Below are 24,155 nucleotides of genomic sequence, written 5' to 3' on the forward strand. Positions count from 1 at the left end.
GTCAAAAAAAATACATACTTTTTAACATAAACATGAAATACTAAAAAGAAAATGTACCCAAAAAATCAAGTAGAAGAACTAACTAACACTGAAACAATTAGTTCAGAAACCTAAGTAAAAATTAAAAGCAACAACTTAGAGAGTAGAGTTCTCCGGATATTATCACTATGTTTGCAAATGATCGAACTCTCTGGCTTTAAACTCATTGATAATTAGAACCTACATTAGTAGTTAAGCTATATGATAATAGAAAAACAAAGGGAAGCAAGTTGAAACTCATGAGATAATTCAAAAAGGGAAAATAAAGTCAAACTGATGTGAAGGATTCTAAGTTAAGTTTGGGTTCGGTTCGGAGAGTGCAGTGTGGAACAATTAATATGAAAGTACAGTTTGTAGATAGACCATACCTTCCAAATTTTGACAAAAACCATAACCCAGCAACAAGCACAAACAATAAAGGAAAACTTTGCCAAATTCAAAATGGCAAAGTTTAGAGTATTGGAAGATGTGTAGGAAAATAATTCTACAGATAAAATGAGAAGAAACTACAGGTTAAATAAGGCCAAGTTGACACAAGATGGAAGGGACAAAATGACAAAAAGAACAATCGAGATCTGACCAGCCCATGCAGGAACAAGAACAAGACACTTTTTTAAGAGATAAAGTTGCACATGACAGCTTGAAGAAACAAGTAACTAAAAGAATATCACCAAGAACATTACAAATCCTTAAATATAGAAGAGGAACTACCGAATACATAGACGGAGCAAGTGTTCCGGCAAATCGAGCAGTTCAAGGAATGAGTTCCATGTTCATCCCATGAGTTACTATAGGGGGAAGTTGTTGGCAACTCGACTCAATTTCCTCCTGAATCTTTGGTAACCTGTGTACATATTCGTTTGTCCGAGGACGAAACCATTAATGTAAGGGCCACACATTTGACCCTGTTCATTGACATGCATCCATCCAGTTGCAAGTACATCTTGTGGGTACAACATATTACTCTGCCACTCGCTTAAGCTTGTGGATACACCAAAATACTCCTGTCACGAGGCAATGAAACGTACTCACTCTCACCATTAGAGTGGCAAATCATCTCCACACACAATGGTTCAAGCAACTGATAGTCTCAACTCCTTGAATCAGTCAGACAAACAGACAATATTAAAGTATCAGCAATGGTCATCCTACCAGCTTTTGGTACATACCGTTAAGCTCCCAAATTATGTGTTTTCAAATTCTAAAACTAGCAAAATTGTGTAAAGAGTTTGAAAAACCAGAATAAAACATTTTTTTATTTGCATCAAGCAGATGCAAAGCTTAAAAAAGAGAGATTAGATACACAAAAGACTAAGAAACTTACTTTCACACACAAGTTGAAAGTAGAATAAAACTTATATCAGACTATCAAATAAAGGAAATTTAGAAATTAAAAACACTTACTAAACAACAGATAATATAGATCAGTAATGTTGTTTAACATAAACAAAAAAAAGTAACAAATAAACTGGCTTGGCTCTAATTTGTTGTTCAATCACTAGAGTTGAAGGCATTGTAAAGATTGCATAATCTCCTTCTTGTCAAGAATAATCCTCTGCATCTTGTCATCAGATTTTTGTCATTATTATTATTATTATTAGCATCTTTGGTCTTGATCTTCAGGGTTAATAAGACATTTTTTCTCTCAACTTTGTTTTGGGGCAGATATTTAGATGTGAGATAATATTTTCTTATCTGCTATTCACTCTTTCTCAATCTAGATGTTGATTTATCTCTACCATCATCGACGTTGCAGTAGTAGTACCACGAAATTTTGATGTTGCCAATGTGTCTCTTGCTGGCATCAAAAATAGACTTGCGTTTGGGTGTAGATTTCCAAAACCCAGGGGCCTCTTTACTAGCAAATATTTTACAGTTTTCTCTATTCTGAAAAGTGATCAACAATCGTGTGTTATTGTTTGTGCCATTGGTAGATTCAAGGATTTGGGATGGGCTGAACACTCTTATTCCGTAAACATCATCCACATACATAATAGTATGCTTACGAGGAAAAGGCTTCCCTATTACATACTTCACCAAATTCTTCATCATCTCCTTGTCCATTGGATCATCATTACTTTTCCCCATTCTATTCTCAAAACAAACAAAAATTTATGTTGAATTGGAACAAGAAGATCGGTATTTTTATTAGGGTTCTCTTTTAACGTAAAACAAATAAATTTTTTCTGCTGAATTAGAAGTAGATGAAACAAAATATGTATTTATTAGGGTTTTTTTCTAACGTGTAAGCCTAACTTAACCTTATATATAAATTAAATAAAAATTGATACCAGAAGTATTTGATATGGAAATTTTAGTAGTTTGGGTAAAAAAACATAAATATTCAATTTAAGAAACAAAATAATTTACTTTTTCCTAAATGGCAATATAATTCTAACAAAACACAACAAACTAGGTAAAAATAAAATAAAAAGACACGGTAAATCCCATTTTTTAAACATACGACTAATCTGATTTTAAAAAAATTCTTTCCATAACTTTCTCCCCATCAATTTTTCAACTGCCTTCCATCATTTTTTCCCTCTCAATTTTTCAACTTCCATGATTCTCTCTCAATCTTTTTACAACATTTCTCTCTCATAAGCACAAAAACACATATTTTATTCACAATCAAAATATCAATCTATTCAAAGCCATTTTGCCTTATGAAAAATCAAATCAATGACTAAAATTCGCAACATATCAATTTGTAAAATAATTTTTTTCACGTATTATGAATTTTAACATACACCATTTTACCTAAAGTTTGACATTTAAAATAATTGTAGTTTAATTATTATTAGAAAATTATATAATTTTGGTTCAAAAATATTTATTTTTTAAATGGTTATATTACAGAGTCTCAGCAATACACCACATTGTACACCAATTTATTTACCTAAGAACGGATAATAACACCAACTTTACAGCTCAATATACACCATTTTCATGCATATAGACTATAGTTAAAGATATTTTGATTTTAATCATTTTGATTGTGAAATATATACTGACACCAATATTATACCACAATGTAATCATTTATATATTTATGTATTGATAATTTCATAAGGAATATCATTTCGTATAAGAATTTATATTTATATTTTGTATATCGAAATTGATATAGAATTCGATAATGATGATGCCAAGATTCACAGTGTTCATAAGCATTAAAAATGGACATTTGTACCTATTAATTACTTTTAAAGTTATATTTGTAACCCTCAATCTCCTTTAGGGAGTGTGCATACTCTATATGATACATCAACATTTATGGTTTGTTCATTCCATTTTAAATGGTTTAGTGGTAATAGGACCCTAGTTAAGTTTAAATGAGTTGCTATGATTTCAGATATAATTGAAGGGAGTACTTATGCATTATTCCTTAAAAAAATCAATTAAATAAATTTTACAAAAATAAATTTGTAAAAGGCAACAAAAAAAATCTCAATTTCTTCACAAGTTGAAACAAAAATTAAAATCTCAAAAGTGTTGTAGACGGTGAAATTTTATCAAATTTAAATTTGCAAGGACTTCATATTATCTTAAATTCAAAATATATAAACACGTCCTCCTTATGAGCTCAGGACCTTAATCATAAAAAATAGATGACCAAAAAATTTACAGAAACAGTTCATGATTTGTCGAATTTTTGTTGATATATCCTCCCATTCATTGAATCAAATTAAAATATAAATATAATCTTCAGTACTGATATAAGACATTACTTCTTCAAATATAAAGTGAAAAAGATGATAATTGTAGATCTCATTAAACAAACAAATATGAATCTATATAAATTTAAAAAGAGATAGATAGAGAGAGCGAGGGGAATATCATAGTATATCGTAAACTTTCAACATATTTGGATCTTATGAATATAAATATGTGAGTTATGAATTATCAAAATCAAATTTAAAAGGTTCCATACAGAAAATACATCAAAAAATGGGAAAAAATATTACAAACACACTCTCCTTATGAGTCTAAGACCTTAATCATGAAAAATAGATGACAAAAAAATTTATAATAATCAATGGATAATTTACCGAGCTTTTGTCAACACACTCTCCCACAAATTTATCAACATTCAAGAGTTTTCTTCATCGAATCAAATTATAACACGAATATAATTTTCAGTGATAATATAAGGATATTATTTCTTCAAATATGAAATGAAAAAGATAATATTCGATAGGGGTCTAATAAAAGAAAAATATATTAATTTATATAGATAAAAAGAAAGAATACCATAATGTCTTAAACTTTTAAATTAAATATTTGAGGGTTGAATATAAAAAAAAAGTGAGATGAATATTATTAAAAACAGAAATCAAATAGGTACGTAAATATGAGTTATGATGGTGAAATTTTAAAGCAAATAACAGAAAAGTGATAAAATGAAAATGTTATTTAACTACTACTATAGCAAGTGGGATTAAAAAAAACGTACCCCCTATTTACTTTATCATAAATTATTATTTATTTGGGCTTTGATACGCAAAACAAACTAATAAAAATTGAAAAAATTAGAAAACTAGTCACAATCCCTAACATAATTATTAAAAATATCTACACTTTAAAATAATTATTAAAAATGTCAATATATCAATATTTTAGAAAATAAATTGTTTCCTAATATAATTAAAATTCTTTCCTTTTATTTCTCAATTTAGGCCCACATTGGACCTTTTTTTTATTCCATGCGGTAATTTATTTTATAAAAAAAAACCCCATTACCCATTTACCCCCTTTCTAGGTGTTTCTCCCCAATATACACGCAACTGTACATGGTCGCTCAAGTAATATAGTTTCGTAAGGAAACGAGTTATCGTTTCCAAGGGACTTTTGATCAACTTCTATTTAACACTTAACTCTACCAGTAAACAAAAGTAACCGTTTAAAGAGATGGTGATGATTGTTTACTATTCCTAATATGCAGTAAATTAAAAATAACCAATTGCGAATGACTTTAAGATGATGTTTCAAGCTAGTAAAAGACAATTCCAGGGCTGCAGCATGCAATGGATCTCATGTATCATATTCTTGGCCTAAAACTAATTCCAGTTGTCAAGTTACTGATTTACATGGTTAATTGTATGAGTTGGGTCTCTTGACCTCTAGTCACCTACTCCAGTTAGCTGTCTAACTACATCGTTGAGCGGGCATAGCAGGCCTAACTGGCGAGCATTTATATTTCATCGTGTTTCATAACCAAGCAAGTTATTCGTCCGGGCGTCACTCCTGAACACACATCAACTCATAATCATAATGGGTGATCGAGCTTTCTATATTGGTCTATCTAGCCTCTCCTCTCTCGATTTAAAGAATAGACAATAGATTTATCTTTGGTGCACAAGCATAAAATACTAAAACAAGAATATAGAAGTAACTTATATTGACAACCAAGAATTAATTCAAGATCCTTAAATAATCAACATTAAATCAGTAGCTACAGCCCTAGAACTAGGGCATTTAGCCACTCATAATATTCAAAAACCACAAAATACAATTGTCATGCGATTTCCAAAAATAAAAAGAGTTAGAAGATTGAAAACTATTACAAAGGATGAAACTTGCTCTCGCACACCAAAACTATTTCTAGCTCCCTACAAATTAGCTGTAGGGGTCTATTTATAAGAGTTAAGAAACATAGAGTCTAATTCTAAACCAACAAGGAATCCTACTTAATGTTGTTTTCGCTGGAAAAGTGGGACAGGGGATAGGGCTTTGCGCCACCCATCGCCCCATGCCAAGACTTCTGAGGTTACAGGTCTGGCTCGTCGCGCCTATCAATGCACCAGGCCAAGGTCTCTGAAGTTACAGCATTGGTGCGCCGCGCCCGACAGAACGTGAGGCAACCCTTCCTGAAGTTTCACCAGTGGTGCGCCGCGCCAACCAGTGTGCCAGCCACTGGTGATTCCTACCTTAGCCGTCTTTTTTTCTCTTCCTTGCTTCTTCCTCTCTGAATCAACTCTAACTCCCTTGAAAGTTCCTGAAACAACTAATCACATGTGTATCACGACCCAGGGGTACACCCTAGATGTACATGGCGTACTTGACCCCGAAGGGATGTCATACAAACCCTTAGCATATCATAACATAGGATAATAGAAAAGTACGAAAATTTTAAAAGTTTTATCCATACAATCGAAGTCTTTTATAAAAGCAAGCGAAAGACTTACTACACTGTCTCAAACCATCTATTACAGCTTTTGAATAAACTCTTGGGACATAGCTCATACAATAGTCTCAAAATATGAAAATAAAAGACAAAGGAAATAGAGGTTTTATCCTCGAAGCTATGAGGACTAACCAAATCTTCAACTCCTTGCTCCTTAGAAACCTATCCTCAAGAATGGAACTCAATGTCACCAAACCCTACATTTGATAAGAATGTAGGCAAAGTATGCGTTAGTACAAATTGTACTAAATATGTTAGCTAGCATAACATCATAAGAGCTTAGTCAACATAAGACATAATCCATAAGCATAAGAAATACTTCATGAAACATAAACTATAGGCATAAGAGACAATATCATAATCATAAGCAAAGTCTCCAACATAAGCATCATATAAGCATTATTAAACCCTTAGTCCTTCATATCATAAGAGAACTACTTCTCAAGTAACCTCAAAGCATACTTGTGCAATGCATGAATAAAACCCCATAATCCCATCCAAGCTAAGTATCCCTTTTTGGTTATCATAAACATAGTCTATCCAACATAAGCATCATATAAGCATTATTCAACCCTTAGTCCTTCATATCATAAGAGAACTACTTCTCAAGTAACCTCAAAGCATATTTGTGCAATGCATGAATAAAACCCCATAATCCCATCCAAGCTAAGTATCCCTTTTTGGTTATCATAAACATAGTCTATATCCATAGTCAAATCTTAGACTTTCATATCATAAGAGCACTATACTCCTAAGTAACCTCAAAGCCTACTTGTGCAATGCATGAATGAAACCCCATAATCCCATTCACACTAATCATAACCTTGAAGTCATCATAATCATACTTACTCACCCTTGGTCTCATTCTTAGCTTTCTTCATATAAACAATGAAACTATCACCTTTAGTCAATCATATCTTGGAAAGAAATTATAGCAACAACTCAAGCTAAACATACATCATATAAGAGAACACTTCATAAGTAGCTTCGAGTCATACTTGTGCAATGCATGGATAAGACCCTAATCCTACCCACACTAAGTACCACTTTAGGCTAGCATACTCAAATGATTACTATTTATCATTCTAGACTACCAAAAAATAGCACTCTATTAGGCTAGACCAAGCTATCATAGAAAACATATTAAAAATGCAAGTCCAAGCTATTCCAGGAAAGGTACAAGTGTTCCATCCTAGCTACCATGCAAACATTCTATAATTCTAATGCAAGCTACCCTTAGGAGAGTATGATTTCTCAATACTAAGCTACCATTAGGAGAGTATGTGACATCAATCCTAAGCTACCATGAAATGGTCTTTGCCTAACCAAGTCATGCTATCATGAAGGCATTCTAAAATGCTAGTTCAAGCTATCCTTAGGAGAGTATGGTTACTCAATCCTAGGCTACCATGTCTACCACTAACTAAAGCTACCATGAAAGCATCTTACAATGCTAATTCAAGCTACCAATCTTGGTCTTGTCTTACCAAGTCAAACTATACATGAAGGGATCATATGTCACAACTTCAAGTTATTCTAGTCTAACATGCTTTGATTCATTTTAGGTGATTAACTTTTCAACCTAGAACCATTCTATGTGAGAAGACCTTTTACATTCTACAATCATCATACAAGTCTAGATCACAAGACCTACTAGTCACAAGCATTATTCTTAGGCCATTCTAGCCATATATCATCATCAAGGTTCAATGTCAATCATTACTAGTCATTATCCACCATATATACCTTATTCTAATTCCATTCATGGTAACATACTTCTATTCTTGAACAATTACTATACATGACATCAACTCTAGAAGATCATCTATGAATCCACAATTTCACATTTCATGGCATAAACCCACATAATATCAATTTCATCAATTAGACTAGGGTTAACCATGGAAAACATATAAATTCATCATAGTATCATAATTCAATGTTAAATCAATCATAAACAAGTATTATCCACTCAATTGGAATCATACTCAACACTACCCATAATATAGGAAGAAATCCTAGCTAGAATTAGGGGTTTTTCTTCACAATTGGGGGAAATCTAGGGGGTTCTATGGATGGAAAAATTCATAGATGAATAAGCTAACATACCTTGATTGCAAATCCCTCATAATGCTTGAAAAAAAATGGAGGAATTTGACCTATCTTAGATTCTTCTTCTTCTTAGAGTTTTCTAGAGAGAGGATTTTTTAGATGAAGAACGTTGGAATCTTTTGGGGTTTTGGAATTAATGACTTAGTTGGGATGGTTAATGACTTAAAATAGTTTATATAGGTGTATAAAGTCCATATAAAATTACCCCACTTAAAACTAACTAAAAAGGAATTTACTAAAAAGTCCTCACTAGGCAGCCCACTCCCAGACACCATGGCAGGGCTCACGAGCCGTGGTCAAGACCACGAGTCGTGGTCCTACCTGTGGTCCTTGGGCAGTGGATGTGGCTTGGTGTCTTGGCCTCCACAATGCTAAGGCATGACCACGAGCCTTCCCACGAACCGTGGTCAAGACCACTAGCCGTGAAGTGGCTCGTGGTCCCTGGTCCAGTGGCTTTGCCCCAAGGACTTGCCTCCCACAAGGCTAAGGCACTTTCACGAGGAGTCCTACAAGTCGTGGTCAAGATTACTAGCCGTGGTGGTGGCCATGAAGTTGGGGCAATGCTTGCCAAGGTTGGGGCAGCCCTTTGCCTTTGGCTTGGGCCTTGCAGCCTTTGCCTTTGGCTTGGGCCTTCCCCCTTTGCCTTGTCACTTGCCTTTTAGCCTCGACTCTTGTAGCCCTCAACTAAACCCTAGATGGTCTAGTAAGTTTACGAGAAGTCATTTTACGATTCTAACCCTTGCTTCAAACTCTAAAACCTTCACGTAAAGCTCTAGTTTAGTCTACGAATTTCTGGAATGTTACAATATCTCCCCCTTAGGATCATTCATCTTCGAATGATGATTCTAAACACCTCTTAAAGGAAACGACTCTAGACTAGCAGCCCATCATGCATGCAGGTCATCTAATGCACAAAAACAAGACAAGAAAACTTCAATTCCAAATTAAACATACTCAATGCAACACAAGGAAGTAGGAACTACATCTAACAACCCATTTATGCATGAAATTCTCATAACTAGTCATGTTCAAGGAGGAACTACCTTCTCCTAGCCATAACATGCTCAACATACTCTCATAGAGCTCATATGCAATTTACTCTCAAAAAGCATTTATTCAAGGAGGAATCTCTCCACTCCAAACTAAGGCATGCTCATATATTCATCTCATAAAGTCAAATAGGCAACTCATACTCAATGCACTACAACATGAGGAAATAAATCATTTAAACTCATTTTCTTTTGAATCACTAGCTTTCATGAACATGCATCATATAAGGAAATTATGGAAACACATAAACACACAATAACCTTGCTATATATGCACACCATCTCCCCCTTGGGAGTAAGCCTATACCAACTCATCTAAAAATCATTCATACTAAAGGCAACTTCAAGGCCTAACATAATAAGTCACAAAAGACCAAACAATACCGGTATCTAATAAATCATGAAACACATACCGGTAGTCACATCTGGAGATCACTCTTGATCATTTTTAGCTTGGAGGACATAGAACCTATTCTTGTTTTGCACAATCTCATCCGGCCCACTAGGATCAACTTGCTTACGCTCTCTTCTCATAGCTTTTGTTTTGGACAATCCTTCATCTTGTGGCCACTCTCACCACAACTAAAGCAACCCTCTCTACCAGCCAAACACCTACCCTCATGTCTCTTTCCACATCTAGCATAAGTAGACCATAGAGACTCATTAGCAATTTCGGGTGGCTTAGGGTTAGACACTCTCTCATCCTTATACTTAGGAGCATTAGAAGAGCCTTGTCCGGAAAACTTTTGTCGATTCCTAGAGCGACCAGGTCCATCAGACCCATCATGAAAGGACTTATCATTATCCATCCTAGACCTCTTTTTCTCCCTAGATTTTTCCTCTTTGAGTTTATCTTCCTCCATTTGTTGAGCATACACCATAAAACGTTAGATATCCATATCATCATTGAGCATTGTTGTACGGCATTCTTTTGCTACTATGTCAGACACCTCCATCAAAAACCTACTCATCATATCCCTTGGGTTCGCTACCATAGATGAAGCATACTTAGACAATAGAGTAAATTTCAATGTATACTCTTTAACACTCATACTACCTTGCTTAAGGTTGATGAACTCTTCCACCTTAGCCTCCCTCAACTCTCGGGGAAAGAACCTATCAAGAAATGCCTTCTTAAACACCTCCCAATCTATGGGACCCGCTTCTACCAGCCTACCATCAATCCATTGTTCATACCATATTTAAGCAACATCCTTCAATTGGTAAGAGGTTAGTTCCGCTTTTTCTACTGAAGTCACCCCCATGATAGAAAGCACCTTATAAACCTCCTCTATAAACCCATTAGGATCCTCTTCCATTTTGGAGCCACAAAACTCCAAAGGGTTCATCCTCAAAAACTCTCTTACTATAGAAGCAGTCATCCCCCTTATTGGGTTCACCGGAGCTACCACTTCCCTATTGATTTGTGCCGTCATGGCTTGAGCTTAAGTAGTCAAAGCTTGGGCCAACATTTGGAAAGCTGACCTAATCTCCGCATTCGACATATCCCGGGGATCAATTGGAGCTTGGAGAGGAACCTCTTGCTCCACATTGCCTTCTTTATCCCTCCTAGAATTAGCCCTTGCATTAGCCATACCCTGAAAATCAACGGGCAAGGATTAGAAGAAGGACCTACTAGAACCAAACTCTATGGCACGACTTAGACAATGAAGAAGTGAAGTTTCCTAAATATCCAATAGCCTCCTATTCATAAATGTGGTGCGCTTCACATTTATGAACAAGATTATACTAGACGTGGTTTGAGACAATCCTAGAACCATTCTAAACCTTGTACTCAGATTACCAAGTTTGTCGCGACCTAGGGGTATACCCTAGATGTAACATGGCATACTTGACCCCAAAGGGGTCTCATACAAGCCCTTAGCATATCATAACATAAGGTAATAGAAAAGTATGGAAATTTTAAAAACGTTATCCATACAATCGAAGTCTTTTATAAAAGCAAACGGAAGTCTTACTACACTTTGTCTCAAACCATCTAAAACAACTTTTGAATAAACTCTTAGGACATAGCCCATACAATAGTCTCAAAACATGAAAATAAAAGACATAAAGAAAATAGTGGTTTTATCCTCGAAGCTATGAGGACTCACCAAATCTTCAACTCCTTGCACCTTAGAAACCTATCCTTAAAAATGGAACTCAATGTCACCAAACCCTACATTTGATAAGAATGTAGGCAAAGTATGCGTTAGTATAAAATGTACTAAATATGTTAGTTAGCATAACATCATAAGAGCATAACATATGATTTAGTCAACATAAGACCTAATCCATAAGAATAAGAAAAACTTCATGAAACATAAATTGTAGGCATAAGAGACAATATCATAATCATAAGCAAAGTCTCCAACATAAGCATCATATAAGCATTATTAAACCCTTAGTCCTTCATATCATAAGAGAACTACTTCTCAAGTAACCTCAAAGCATACTTGTGCACTGCATGAATAAGACCCAATAATCCCATCAAAGCTAAGTATCCCCTTTTGGTCATCATAAACATAGTCTATATCCACAGTCAAGTCTTGGGCTTTCATACCTTAAGAGCACTATACTCCTAAGTAACCTCAAAGCCTACTTGTGCAATGCATGAATGAAACCCCATAATCCCATTCACACTAATCATAACCTTGAAGTCATCATAATCATACTTACCCTCCCTTGGTCTCATTCTTATCTTTCTTCATATAAACAAGGAAACTATCACCTTTAGTCAATCATATCTTGGAAAGCAATTATAGCAACAACCCAAGCTAAACATACATCATATAAGAGAACACTTCATAAGTAGCTTCGAGTCATACTTGTACAATGCATGGATAAGACTTCATAATCCTACCCACACTAAGTACCACTTTAGGCAATCATACTCAAATGATTACTACTTATCATTCTACACTACCAAAGAATAGCACCTTATTAGGCTAGACCAAGCTATCATAGAAAAACATATTAATCATGCAAGTCCAAGCTATTCCAGGAAGGGTACAAGTGTTCCATCCTAGCTACCATGCAAACATTCTATAATGCTAATGCAGGCTACCCTTAGGAGAGTTTGATTTCTCAATCCTAAGCTACCCTTAGGAGAGTATGCGTCCTCAATCCTAAGGTACCATGAAATAGTCTTGGCCTAACCAAATCTTGCTATCCTGAAGGCATTCTAAACTGTTAGTTCAAGTTATCTGTAAGAGAGTACGGTCCTCAATCCTAGGATACCATGACTACCACTAACTCAAGCTACCATGAAAGCATCTTACATGCTAATTCAAGCTACCAATCTTGGTCTTGTCTTACCAAGTCAAACTATACATTAAGGGATCATATGTCACAACTTCAAGTTATTCTAGTCTAACATGCTTTGATTCATTTTAGGTTATTAACTTTTCAACCTAGAACCATTCTATGTGAGAAGACCTTTTACATTCTACAATCATCATACAAGTCTAGATCACAATACCTACTAGTCACAAGCATTATTCTTAGGCCATTCTAGCCATATCTCATCATAAAGGTTCAATGTCAGTCATTACTAGTCATGATCCACCATATATACCTTATTCTAATTCAATTTATGTTTACATACTTCTATTCTTGAACAATTACTATACATGACTTCAATTCTAGAAAATCACCTATGAATCCTCAATTTCACCTTCCATGGCATAAACCCACATAGTATCAACTTCATCAATTAGACTAGGGTTAACCATGGGAGACATATAAATTCATCATAATATCATATTTCAATGCTAAATCAATCATAAACAAGTATTATCCACTCAATTGGAATCATACTCAACACTACCCACAATATAGGGAGAAACCCTAGCTTGAATTGGGGGTTTGTCTTCACAATTGGGGGAAATCTAGGGCTTCTATGGATGGAAGAATCCATAGATGAATAAGCTAACATACCTTGATTACAAAGCCCTCATAATGCTTGCAAGAAAAATGGAGGAATTTGACCTAGCTTAGATTTTTCTTCTTCTTGGAGTGTTCTAGAGAGAGGATTTTTTAGATGAAGAACTTTAGGATCTTTTGGGGTTTATTAATTAATGACTTAGTTGGGGTGGTTAATGATTTAAAATAGTTTATATAGGTGTATAAAGTCCATATAAAACGACCCCCACTTAAAACTAACTAAAAAGGAATTTACTAAAAAGTCCTCACTAGGCAACCCACTCCCAGACACCACAACAGGGCTCACGAGCCGTGGTTAATACCACAAGTCGTGGTCCTGCCCATGGTCTTTGGGCAGTGTCTATGGCTTGGTGTCTTGGCCTCCACAATGCTAAGGCATGACCACGAGCCTTCCCACAAACTGTGGTCAAGACCAATGGCCGTGAAGTGACTCGTGGTCCCTGATCCAGTGGCTTGGCCCCAAGGACTTGCCTCCCACAAGGCTAAGGCACACTCACAAGGCCTCCCACGAGTCGTGGTCAAGACCACTGGCCGTGGTGGTGGCCGTGAAGTTGGGGCAATGCTTGTCTAGGTTGGGGTAGTCTTGCCATTTGGCTTGGGCCTTGCCCCTTTGCCTTGGCATTTGCCTTTTAGCCTTGACTCTTGTAGCCCTCAACTAAACCCTAGATGATCTACTAAGCTTACAGGAAGTCATTTTACGATTCTAACCTTTGCTTCAAACTCTAAAACCTTCACGTAAAGCTCTAGTTTAGTCTACAAATTTCTGAAATGTTACAATGTATTAGTGCCCAATCATTGCAAGTAAACAGCATCAAGATAATAGTCTTAAAATTATTTTTTAATTTAATCAAAACATGGGCAAATATCGACAACTTAGGCATATAAATACACCTAAGATCACCACCCCACACTTAAACCTTTGTTTTTCCTCAAGCAATCTTTAGACTATCAACTCTTTTTCATATCCCTTGGACTTATCAACCCACTTAAAATCAACCAAACATAGTTAATCATGATCTTGTAATTCACAATGGATACAACATTCCAAAACTTTTACACAGTTACAACACATATGCTCTAAGAATGACTCCTTTATTATTTTTCCGGGCTAATGCAAACTCAAACAAACACACCAATTAGATAATACAAACATGTGCCATGAATGCCCTCGCCTATTTACGTTTAGTATAGCCTTTCACTCAAGCAATCATATTATAAACAAGGCCTATTTTTCAAAACTTAGTACTCACTCTCACAAATGAAGTTCTTACTTCTCTCAACATGACATAAGCTTGCCCATATAGTATATTTTCACTTTCACATTATATTTCTCAAGGAACAAAGAGGACTTCTATTTGGTTGTAATGTCGGCTTAGGGTAAGGGAAGGAATATTTAGGACTCTTTCTAGTGACTACAGCTCCCTAATGCACATGTCATTGTTTTGCCAACAAATATCCTACTTAGCTTTATCTTTCTTTCTTCTTAGTGCACACTTCATGAATATTTTTCCCCTTTTTGTTGCTCCATCTTTACCCTTTATTCTCTCTTTTTTTGTATATGCCTTTGCACTAGCAACCCTCAACTCAAGACTTTAAGATCCTAGTGAGATACACAATATCCTTGGTAGGTTCAGGGCCAATGTTTAGAGCATATTTCTGAAATAGCCACCCTCAATTAAGTTGAGGTACACATTGTCACTAAGGACCAGGGCCAAAACAGAGTTTTACTTATTCTTTTATTTTCCACACAATTTAACATATCCACCCTTTCTCACATCAACCAACTTTTTCAATCTTTCTTCTTAACATAGTGCATTAAGGATTACATTGGGATCAAAGACTTTGGTATCAATCAAAAGGGTTTCGGATTATCATGTGGCTTATCAAACAAACAAGGCTAAAGGCTCAATGGGGCTTTACTAGGGGTAACTTCATTGGTAGACATACAATTAGAGTCAAGAATTGGCTTTTTCAAAGAAACGCCTCAATCATATTCCCTAAGTCATATACACTACTCATTCAACACACACCAGGCAAGTTCTAGTTATCAAGTGAAGCAACATTCAACAATAACTCACCACACACATGGCATCACAACACACATAAGGACAAATCAACTAGCCTGCTCATACACCTTGCATTACGGTACTACTACACAATTAAGCCCATTTGGATTCATTCAGAGTCACAACAAAGAACACATGCTTGTTTCAAAGTTATCATTCTTTTTGAATTTTCCAATAGTGACTACCCATGACGTCTGGCTAACGTTTTCGGACATAGTTTCAAAATACCAAGGTTTGTTTTTCAATTCTACTCTCCAACAGGACTAATTTTCCCTTAAGACGGTCGTCATCCATCCATCATCGGGAACCGTCACCCCTATGACAACTCTACAACTCAATAAAATAGTAAAACTAATCCTAGTCGGTTCAAAGGGACTATCCTCAGTAAAAGTACCGAAAACAAACGCTGAGGAACCCAAAAAAATAATTTAATCCTAAAAAAAATTAAGACTCGATAAAGCAATAAAAACTTATATACAAAAGAGATATATCTCCCACCCCACAATTAAAGATTAGCATTGTCCTCAGTGCACAAATAAAACAAAGTATAGAGATAGGAATACTCCCTCAAGCCTCTAGGCCTCATCATCGTCAGCACGACCATCATCAAACACCATTAAGGCGTTAGCATCATCATTCACATCATCATCCTCCTCATCATCATTTGTGGCCTCATCATCATCCAGAGGTTCCTGAAAAGCTGGCCCAGTCCTGCAAAGAAAGGTTGCATTGTCTGTCAATGGGTAGCGATCTGCCAAGGTCTCCATCTCCTCATCCGTGACAGGGCGGCCCCCAATCCGAAGATGCAGCTCTGCCATTCCGAACATACGAGCATCACGTTGTCATCACATGTCTGCCGCTCCTGGGCTGATAAGATAAGTCCATGGAACATGTCTAATGCCTTGGTCCGAGTCACATCTACTATTTTGCCAACCAAGGCATGGTGCCTGGCAACAGTCACGTCTAACTCCTCTTCCCCGATTCCCTCAGCCCTCAGTAACCAGGTAATCATCCCCCCATAACAAAATCGCCATCTCATCATATTCTGCCTTAAAACAGCCCCAACATTAATGGGCATCCCCTTCATCAACATGTACACCAACACCACCCTATCCCTTGTCATATCAATAAGGTGCTTTGCTGGTAAAAACACATTGCATACAATTTTCAACCACACTCTCGCAACCTGATTAAAATTAGCATAATGGAGGGAAGAATGCCTCCAGTGTCTTTACGTCTATCCCACCTAGCAATAGACTTTACCCCCCACAATGTATGATGTGTATCTCTATAAGGGGGGTATTCCTTCAACCTATTAAAGTCCTCATCCTCACAATTTGGAGTGCCCAACAACAAATTTAGCACTTTAGTAGTAAATCTCACATCATTACCCCAAATTGGCAGAGTCTTATTGTAACGGTTTGAGTGAGCCAATTTGCATAAAATTCTCGCACTAGAGTCAAGTTACAATCATCCGGGTTTTCAAATATAAATCTTAGCCCAAGAGCATTGATAGTATTATAGATAACCGAAAATTGGGATCGCAACCTTACCTCATTGACGTACTCATCTCCAAGGTATTTTTCCTCTTTTGGCACTCAAACCATTCGTGCCCATATCTCTCTACAACCTTCTTTTCGAACTTTTGAAACGGCTCCCCACTACTTGAAGACCCGGATGCTTCCCCCTTTCTATTCCTCTTAAAACCTACTCCGCTTGCAACATTCCTCGCCTTTGGTGCCATTTGTACCTACGTAGAAGAAGAAATAATGGAGAAAGGAAAACAAAATAGAAAAAAATAGGGTGGGGGCTCGGGTTGGGCAGTGGGGTGGGAGAAGAAGAAAAAAGAAAAAAGAAAAAAAAATTAAAGAGAGAATTAGTGGGGAAGTTGGAGTTTCAATGGTGGGTTGAGAGAGAATGGGTGGTGAACTAGAATTGTGAAAGTGTGAGTATTTATAGGGGAAAGTAAGAAGAAGAAAGGTTAGTTTGGGGGAAAGTAAGGGTGTAGCGGTAAGTTAATGGGTGATGAATGTGGAGTGGAGGATTTAATGGAAGAATCGTGGAAGAAGAGGAGTTGAGAGAATATAGGGGTTGGGGAGGTGGGAATGTAGAGAGAGTGGAGAATGTGATTTTGGTTTTAGGGATTTAGGGTGGGTTTAATGGTTGGTCGGGTAGGATGGGTCTGGGTCGGGTAAAAACCCAAATTTCTACGCACTATCATCGCACCATGGGAGGCGCTCTGAAGTTTGCACGTTGGCGCGGCACGCCTGCCAAAGCACCAGAAAACTGGCTCTGAATTTCGCACTGTGTCGCAGCGCGCCAACTAGTACGCCACCTCTACTTTTCTTTTCTTTTTCGTTTTTCACTATTACAAACTAAGTTACAAATAATGAAAAATAATGTCTAGCTAGAACTAACAAATAAAAATACTACCTAGATTCTAAGAATTTAAACTACGCTAAAGACAAAAAAGTAAAATAATTTAAAACAAACTACCTATATATTACATTTTAATCACGGGTTGCCTCCCGTGTAGCGCTTGGTTTAATGTCACGGCTCGACTCAGCTTGGATCATTCATCATTCAGCTCAAGAGCCTCCCGATCACGATCTGAATCTTCTCCAAAGTAGTGTTTCACTCTTTGCCCGTTCACCAAGAACGTAGGGCCAGTCTCACCTTTAAGTTCAACAACCCCATGTTGTGTCATTCATACCACTTCAAAAGGACTACTCCATTTATACCTTAGTTTTCTGGGGAATAACCTTAATCTAGAGTTAAAGAGTAGTACATTTTCTCCCGGAGTGAAAATGCAAGGAACTATGTGCTTGTCCATGCCACCTTTTGTCTTTTCTTTGTAGAGCTTGGCATTCTCATACGCATGGAGCCTAAACTCCTCAAGTTCATGTAGTTGATTTACTCTTTTCCTACCAGCTAGCTCGGGGTCCAGATTTAACCTCTTTATCGCCCAATAAGCTTGGTGTTCTAATTCCACTGGGAGATGACATGTTTTACCAAACACTATGTGATAGGGAGAAGTCATTATGGGTGTCTTATATGCAGTCCTATACGCCCACAACGCATCATCCAACTTCTCAAACCAATCCTTCCTATGTGCATTCACTATTTTTTGCAAAATTTGCTTCACCTCTCTATTCGAAACTTCCATTTGGCCACTCGTTTGAGGATGGTAGGTTGTAGCAACCTTATGTTGAATACCATACTTAGCAAGAAGATTTTTCACTGGATGGTTAATGAAATGCTTACCTCCATCACTTATGATTTCCGTTGGAGTGCCAAAGCGAGTGAAAATATGCTTCTTTATGAACTTGATCACAACTCTTGAGTCATTCGAAGGAAGAACGACAGCCTCAACCCATTTACTCACATAATCAACAGCCACAAGGATATATTGGTTTCCACTATATGGTGGGAAGGGACCCATAAAGTCAATATCTCACACATCAAAAAATTCCACCTCCAAAATGTTACTTAGCGGCATCTCATGTCTCCTTGATATAGTACCCAACCTTTGGCATTTATCACATCCCTTCACAAAAGTAATAAAATCCTTAAATAAAGGGGGCCAAAAGAATCCAGATTGTAGTACCTTATGTGTCATGTGCTCTCCTCCATGGTGACCTCCAAATGGGCTAGCATAACAACTTTCGAGCACTTTTTGAACCTCAGACTCTGGAATGCATCTTCTCACCACCCGATCCACTCTTTGCTTGAATAAGAACGGTTCATCCCAGATATAGAACTTAGCATCATGATTGAGCTTTTTATTTTGTTGGGTGGTTGCACTCGGGGGTTAATCTCCACTTACTATCAAATTCACAATGTCAACATACCAAGGCACTTGAGATATATCTAGTGCCATCAATTGTTCATCCAGAGACTCTTCCCGAATTTTTTCCCCTTCATGTACATGTGAAAAATCCTCCAACCTAGACAAATGATCAGCTATTTGATTCTCAGTACCTTTTCTATCCTTAATCTCAAGGTCAAATTCTTGGAGAAGAAATATCCATTGAATCAGCCTTGGTTTAGCATCCTTCTTGTTGAATAGGTACCTAATAGATGCATGGTCAGTAAAAACAATCACCTTAGTACCTACCAAATACAATCTGAACTTATCGAAGGCGAACACTAGAGCTAGCATCTCCTTCTCAGTCACTGTGTAATTAGCTTGTGCAAAATCCAGGGTCTTGCTAGCATAATAGATCGAGTGGAACACTTATATTTTCTGTGTCCCAACAACACACCCACTGATACGTCGCTTGCATCATAAATGAGTTCAAACGGTAATTCCCAATTAGGAGCAATTAAGATGGGAGCTTCAATTAAGTTTCTCTTCAACATCTCAAAAGCCTTCAAGCACATCTCATCAAAATCAAATTTCACCTCCTTTTCCAAAAGACTGCACATAGGTCTTGCAATCTTGGAAAAATCCTTGATGAATCTCCAGTAAAAACCTGTATGACCAAGGAAACTTCGCACCTTTTTTACAAAAATGGGAGAGGATAATTTCTCAATAACTTCTACCTTGGCTTTATCAACCTCTAATCCCGACTTCGACACCTTATGACCCAACACTATCACCTCTCTAACAAAAAAATGGCATTTTTCCCAATTTAGCACTAAGTTAGTGTCCTCACACCTAGCAAATACTTTATCAAGATTCCGGAGACATACCTCAAAAGACTTCCCAAAGACACAGAAATCATCCATGAACACCTCTACAAAGTCTTCCACCATATGATGAAATGGCCATCATACACCTTTGAAAAGTCATTGGTGCATTGCAAAGTCCGAATGGCATGTGTTTAAAAGAATAGGTACCATAAGGACAAGTGAACGTGGTCTTTTCCTGATCCTCGGGTGCAATTAAAATCTGGTTATATCCAGAATACCCATCTAAGAAACAATAGTATTCCTGCCTTGTTAGTCGGTCAAGCATCTGATCAATGAAGGGAACCGGGTAGTGATCTTTTCGGGTGGCATTATTCAGCTTCCGATAATCCATACAAATCCTCCATCCGGTCACTATCCTAGTAGGAATCAACTCATTTTAATCATTCCTTACCACTGTCATACATCCCTTCTTGAGAACACACTGCATAGGACTTACCCACTTACTATCAGAAATAGGGTACACAATTCCAGCATCTAACCACTTTATTACTTCCTTTCTCATTACCTCTTTCATCAAAGGATTTAGCCTACGTTGATGTTGTGCACTTGGTTTGTGATCCTCTTCCATGTAGATTATGTGCATACATAACGCCGGACTAATCCCATGAATATCAGTCATTTGTCATCCAATAACTTTCTTTCTCCGCTTTAGGACCATCAATGCCACATTAACCTGTATTTCAGACAACTCTGCAGAAAGTATAACAGGTAAAGTTTCGTTAGTACCCAAATACGCATACCTTAGGTAAGCAGGCAGAGTTTTCAGTTCCAACTTAAGAGCTTATTCGATTGAGGGTTTGGGTGGAGGCCCTAACTCACGCTCTAATGGCTCTACTCTACGCTTATCTATCTCCATGACTGCTAGATTCAAACAAGTCTCTATCTCTTGTGCCTCAGTATCTCCATCTACATCATGCCCCACTAACACTCTTTCTAAGGGATCCTCACGCACAATTAGTTGTGATTCTATAGCGTGATCTACAACCGTAACAGCGGACAACTCCTCATAGATGGATGGCAATTTCAAAGCGTGATAAACATCAAACACTTCAACCTTATCATGTGCCCTCATAGTTAACTGCCCAGTTGCTACATCAATTAATGCCCATCCAGTACCTAAGAACAGACGTCCCAAAATGAATGGAACTTCAGAATCAGGTTCAAAGTCTAAAACTACAAAATCCACCAGAAAAATCAAGGAACCTACTTGTACTAACACATCTTCTACTACCTCATCTGGCCTAACAACGGACCTATTAATGAGTTGGAGAATGACAGTGGTTTGCTTTGGACTACCTAACCCAAGCTTTTTATACAATGATAAGGGAATAAGATTAATACTAGCACCCAAATCACACAACCCCCGGGCATGAACATTTTGCCCAATTGTAACCGGCACAGTAAAACTACCCGGATCTTTTAACTTCTTGGGTAATCTATTTTGAATTATAGAGTTGCACTCCTCAGTAAGTGCTACAGTTTTGTACTCCGTGAGCCTCCTCTTGTAAGCCACTATCTCTTTCACGTACTTAGCATACTTCGAGATACCCTGCAAAATGTCAACCAAAGGCAAGTTAATGTGAACCTATTTAAGGAGAGAGAGAAACTTACCGAAGCATTCGTCTTCATTCTACTTTCTAAGACTTTGTGGAAATGGAGGGGGTAGTTTCTTTAGAGGAATGGATGTCTCAACATTGGAGTTCTTTACTACCTTTTCCACTTTTTTTTCTTTATTAACTGCCTCCGCATCTCTCTTCTTTAGAGCTAGTTCCTCTAGTTGTAACCCACTTCTAGTACTTATCGTATTTAGTTGCTTTGGGTTGGGTTCAGTATCACCGAGCAATCCACCTTGGGGACGCAAATTAGAGAATTGGCTACTTGCGCAACTTGTTTCTCTAAACTCATTTGGGACATTTGGATGTTTCTGATGTTCTCATCCTGCTTATCTATCCTAACATTTATCTGTCCCTAGTTCAACCATGAGCTTTTGGAGTAACTCCTCATTAGTCATCCCTCCCTTTGGTGCACTTGGATTTGCGTCTTGGTTAGGATTTTGGTATTGTTGCCTACCCCCTTGTGAACGGTATTGGTTGGCCCCTTGCGCTTGGTTTTGGTTTTGGTTTTGGTTCCCACCACATGAGAAGTTAAGATGGTTCCTCCAACTAGAGTGGTAGGTATTACCATAGTTTTGCTGACCTCCACCTCTTTGTGTATTACCCACATAGTTTACGTTATCCGGGTATGTCTCACATAGTTCAATTTCATGAGCTCCACTACCACATACTCCACACCAATTAGCTGCATGTTGTACCATATTAAATAATGCTTGATTTAGGGATATTTGTTTGAAATTCATTGTCATATTATGTTGCATCGCATCCAGTTTGGCATTTATGGCGGTAGCTTGATCTACATCTAAGATTCTTGCAGCACTTTGGGTTATGGTTCTAGGCATTTCCCCTTCATACATCGGGTTCCCTTCTGAGAGTCTATCTAGTAAGTCGAATAACTCTTCATGGATTTTTGCTAGGGCTTGTCCACCTGCTGCACTATTAAGAAGTACACGTGCATTAATCTAAACCCTCAAAGAACGTGTGAGCAAGTACCTCATTAGCTTGGTGATGGTGCGGGCAAGCATTCAACATTTGTTTGAAACGGGCCCATGCTTGGTACATATCCTCCCCATGTTTTTGCTTAAAACATAATATCTCACTCTTCAACCGTACGGTTTTTTCGGATAGAAAGAATCTACTCAAGAACTTTTTTGCTAGATAATCCCATGTAGTAATGGAGCTTGGTGGCTCAGCATCCTGGCGGCTCCTAACAACGAGTGTGGGAACAACGTCAGCCTCACATAGTTCGATGAGACTCCAATTGGGATGTATGTGTCACTAATCTCTAAAAAGTTCCTAACGTGGATTTGAGGATCCTCATGGGGGAGACCGATAAATTGTCCCATCGAGTGGATGAGTTGTACCGTGTTTTGTTTTAGTTCAAACCTACCCCCCCCCCCGGTGGTGGTTTCTTTATACTAGACGCCACATTAGTTGTGAGTGGGACTGCCACATCACAAACTGGTCTTGCCGATATGCTAGGGGGTACTAACTCTGGGTTTTGGTTGTTCACGTTTTCTTAGTTGTTACCCTCATTGTCTTCCTGAAGACCCAACCCCAATTCTCCTTAACGTCCTAGATTAGTCATTTTCCTGCATCGGCGTAAAGCTCTTTCAGGTTTGTTGTCTGGTTCGACAACTTCTCCTTTTCGAGCCAGACTTGAGAGTCGAGTGCATGCATTAAAAAGCTAAGATCAAGTTATTAGTACCTGAATATTCTAATTGTAGACTTAAGAAAATCGAATATAAATCAATTTTTAATCCTCGACAGCGACGCCAAAAACTTGTTGCTCCCTAATATACACGCAAGTGTATGTGGTCGCTCAAGTAATATAGTTTCATAAAGAAACGAGTTATCGTTCCCAAGGGACTTATGATCAACTTATATTTAACACTTAACTCTACAATTAAACAAAAGTAGTTGTTCAAAAAAGAAATGGTGATTATTGTTAACTACTATTCCTAATTATGCAGTAAATTAAAAATAACCAATTGTGAACGACTTTAAGATGATGTTTTAAGCAAGTAAAAGACAATTCCAGGGCTGCAACATGCAATGGATCTCATGTATCATATTCTTGGCCTAAAACTAATTTCAATTGTCAAGTTACTAGTTTACAGGGTTAATTGTATGAGTCGGGTCTCTCGACCTCTAGTCACCTACTCCAGTTAGCTGTCTAACTACATCGTTGAGCGGGCATAGCAGGCCTAACTGGCGAGCATTTATATTTCATCATGTTTCGTAACCAAGCAAGTTGTTCGTCGGGGCGTCACTCCTGAACACACTTCAACTCATAATGGATGATAGAGCTTTCTATATTCGCTAGTCTACTACCCTCTCCTCTCTCGATTTAAAGAATAGACAATAGATTTACCTTATGGTGCACAAGCATAAAATATTAAAATATGAATATAGAAGTAACTTATATTGACAACCAAGAATTAATTCA

General features: G+C 37.3%; 1 protein-coding gene, 1 non-coding gene and 1 pseudogene across 2 annotated transcripts in view; 1 reads left to right on the forward strand and 2 right to left on the reverse strand.

Annotated features, from left to right (window-relative positions):
• Positions 1-17,747, reverse strand: part of LOC125865077 (ferredoxin-1, chloroplastic) — a 791,835-nt gene extending 774,088 nt beyond the window's left edge. Inside the window, exon 1 of the mRNA XM_049545250.1 lies at positions 17,740-17,747. The gene's annotated coding sequence lies outside the window, so the exon portion shown is untranslated. The remainder of the gene's footprint in view (positions 1-17,739) is intronic.
• Positions 1,531-2,127, reverse strand: LOC125863788 (uncharacterized; annotated as a pseudogene).
• Positions 17,748-22,709: 4,962 nt separating the features above from the next.
• On the forward strand, positions 22,710-22,816 carry LOC125866476 (small nucleolar RNA R71). Its single transcript, XR_007446531.1, has one exon. It is a non-coding gene; the product is annotated as a small nucleolar RNA R71 (small nucleolar RNA).
• The last annotated feature ends 1,339 nt before the right edge of the window (positions 22,817-24,155 follow it).

Source organism: Solanum stenotomum, chromosome 5 (assembly GCF_019186545.1).
Source record: "Solanum stenotomum isolate F172 chromosome 5, ASM1918654v1, whole genome shotgun sequence".
NCBI lineage: Eukaryota > Viridiplantae > Streptophyta > Magnoliopsida > Solanales > Solanaceae > Solanum > Solanum stenotomum.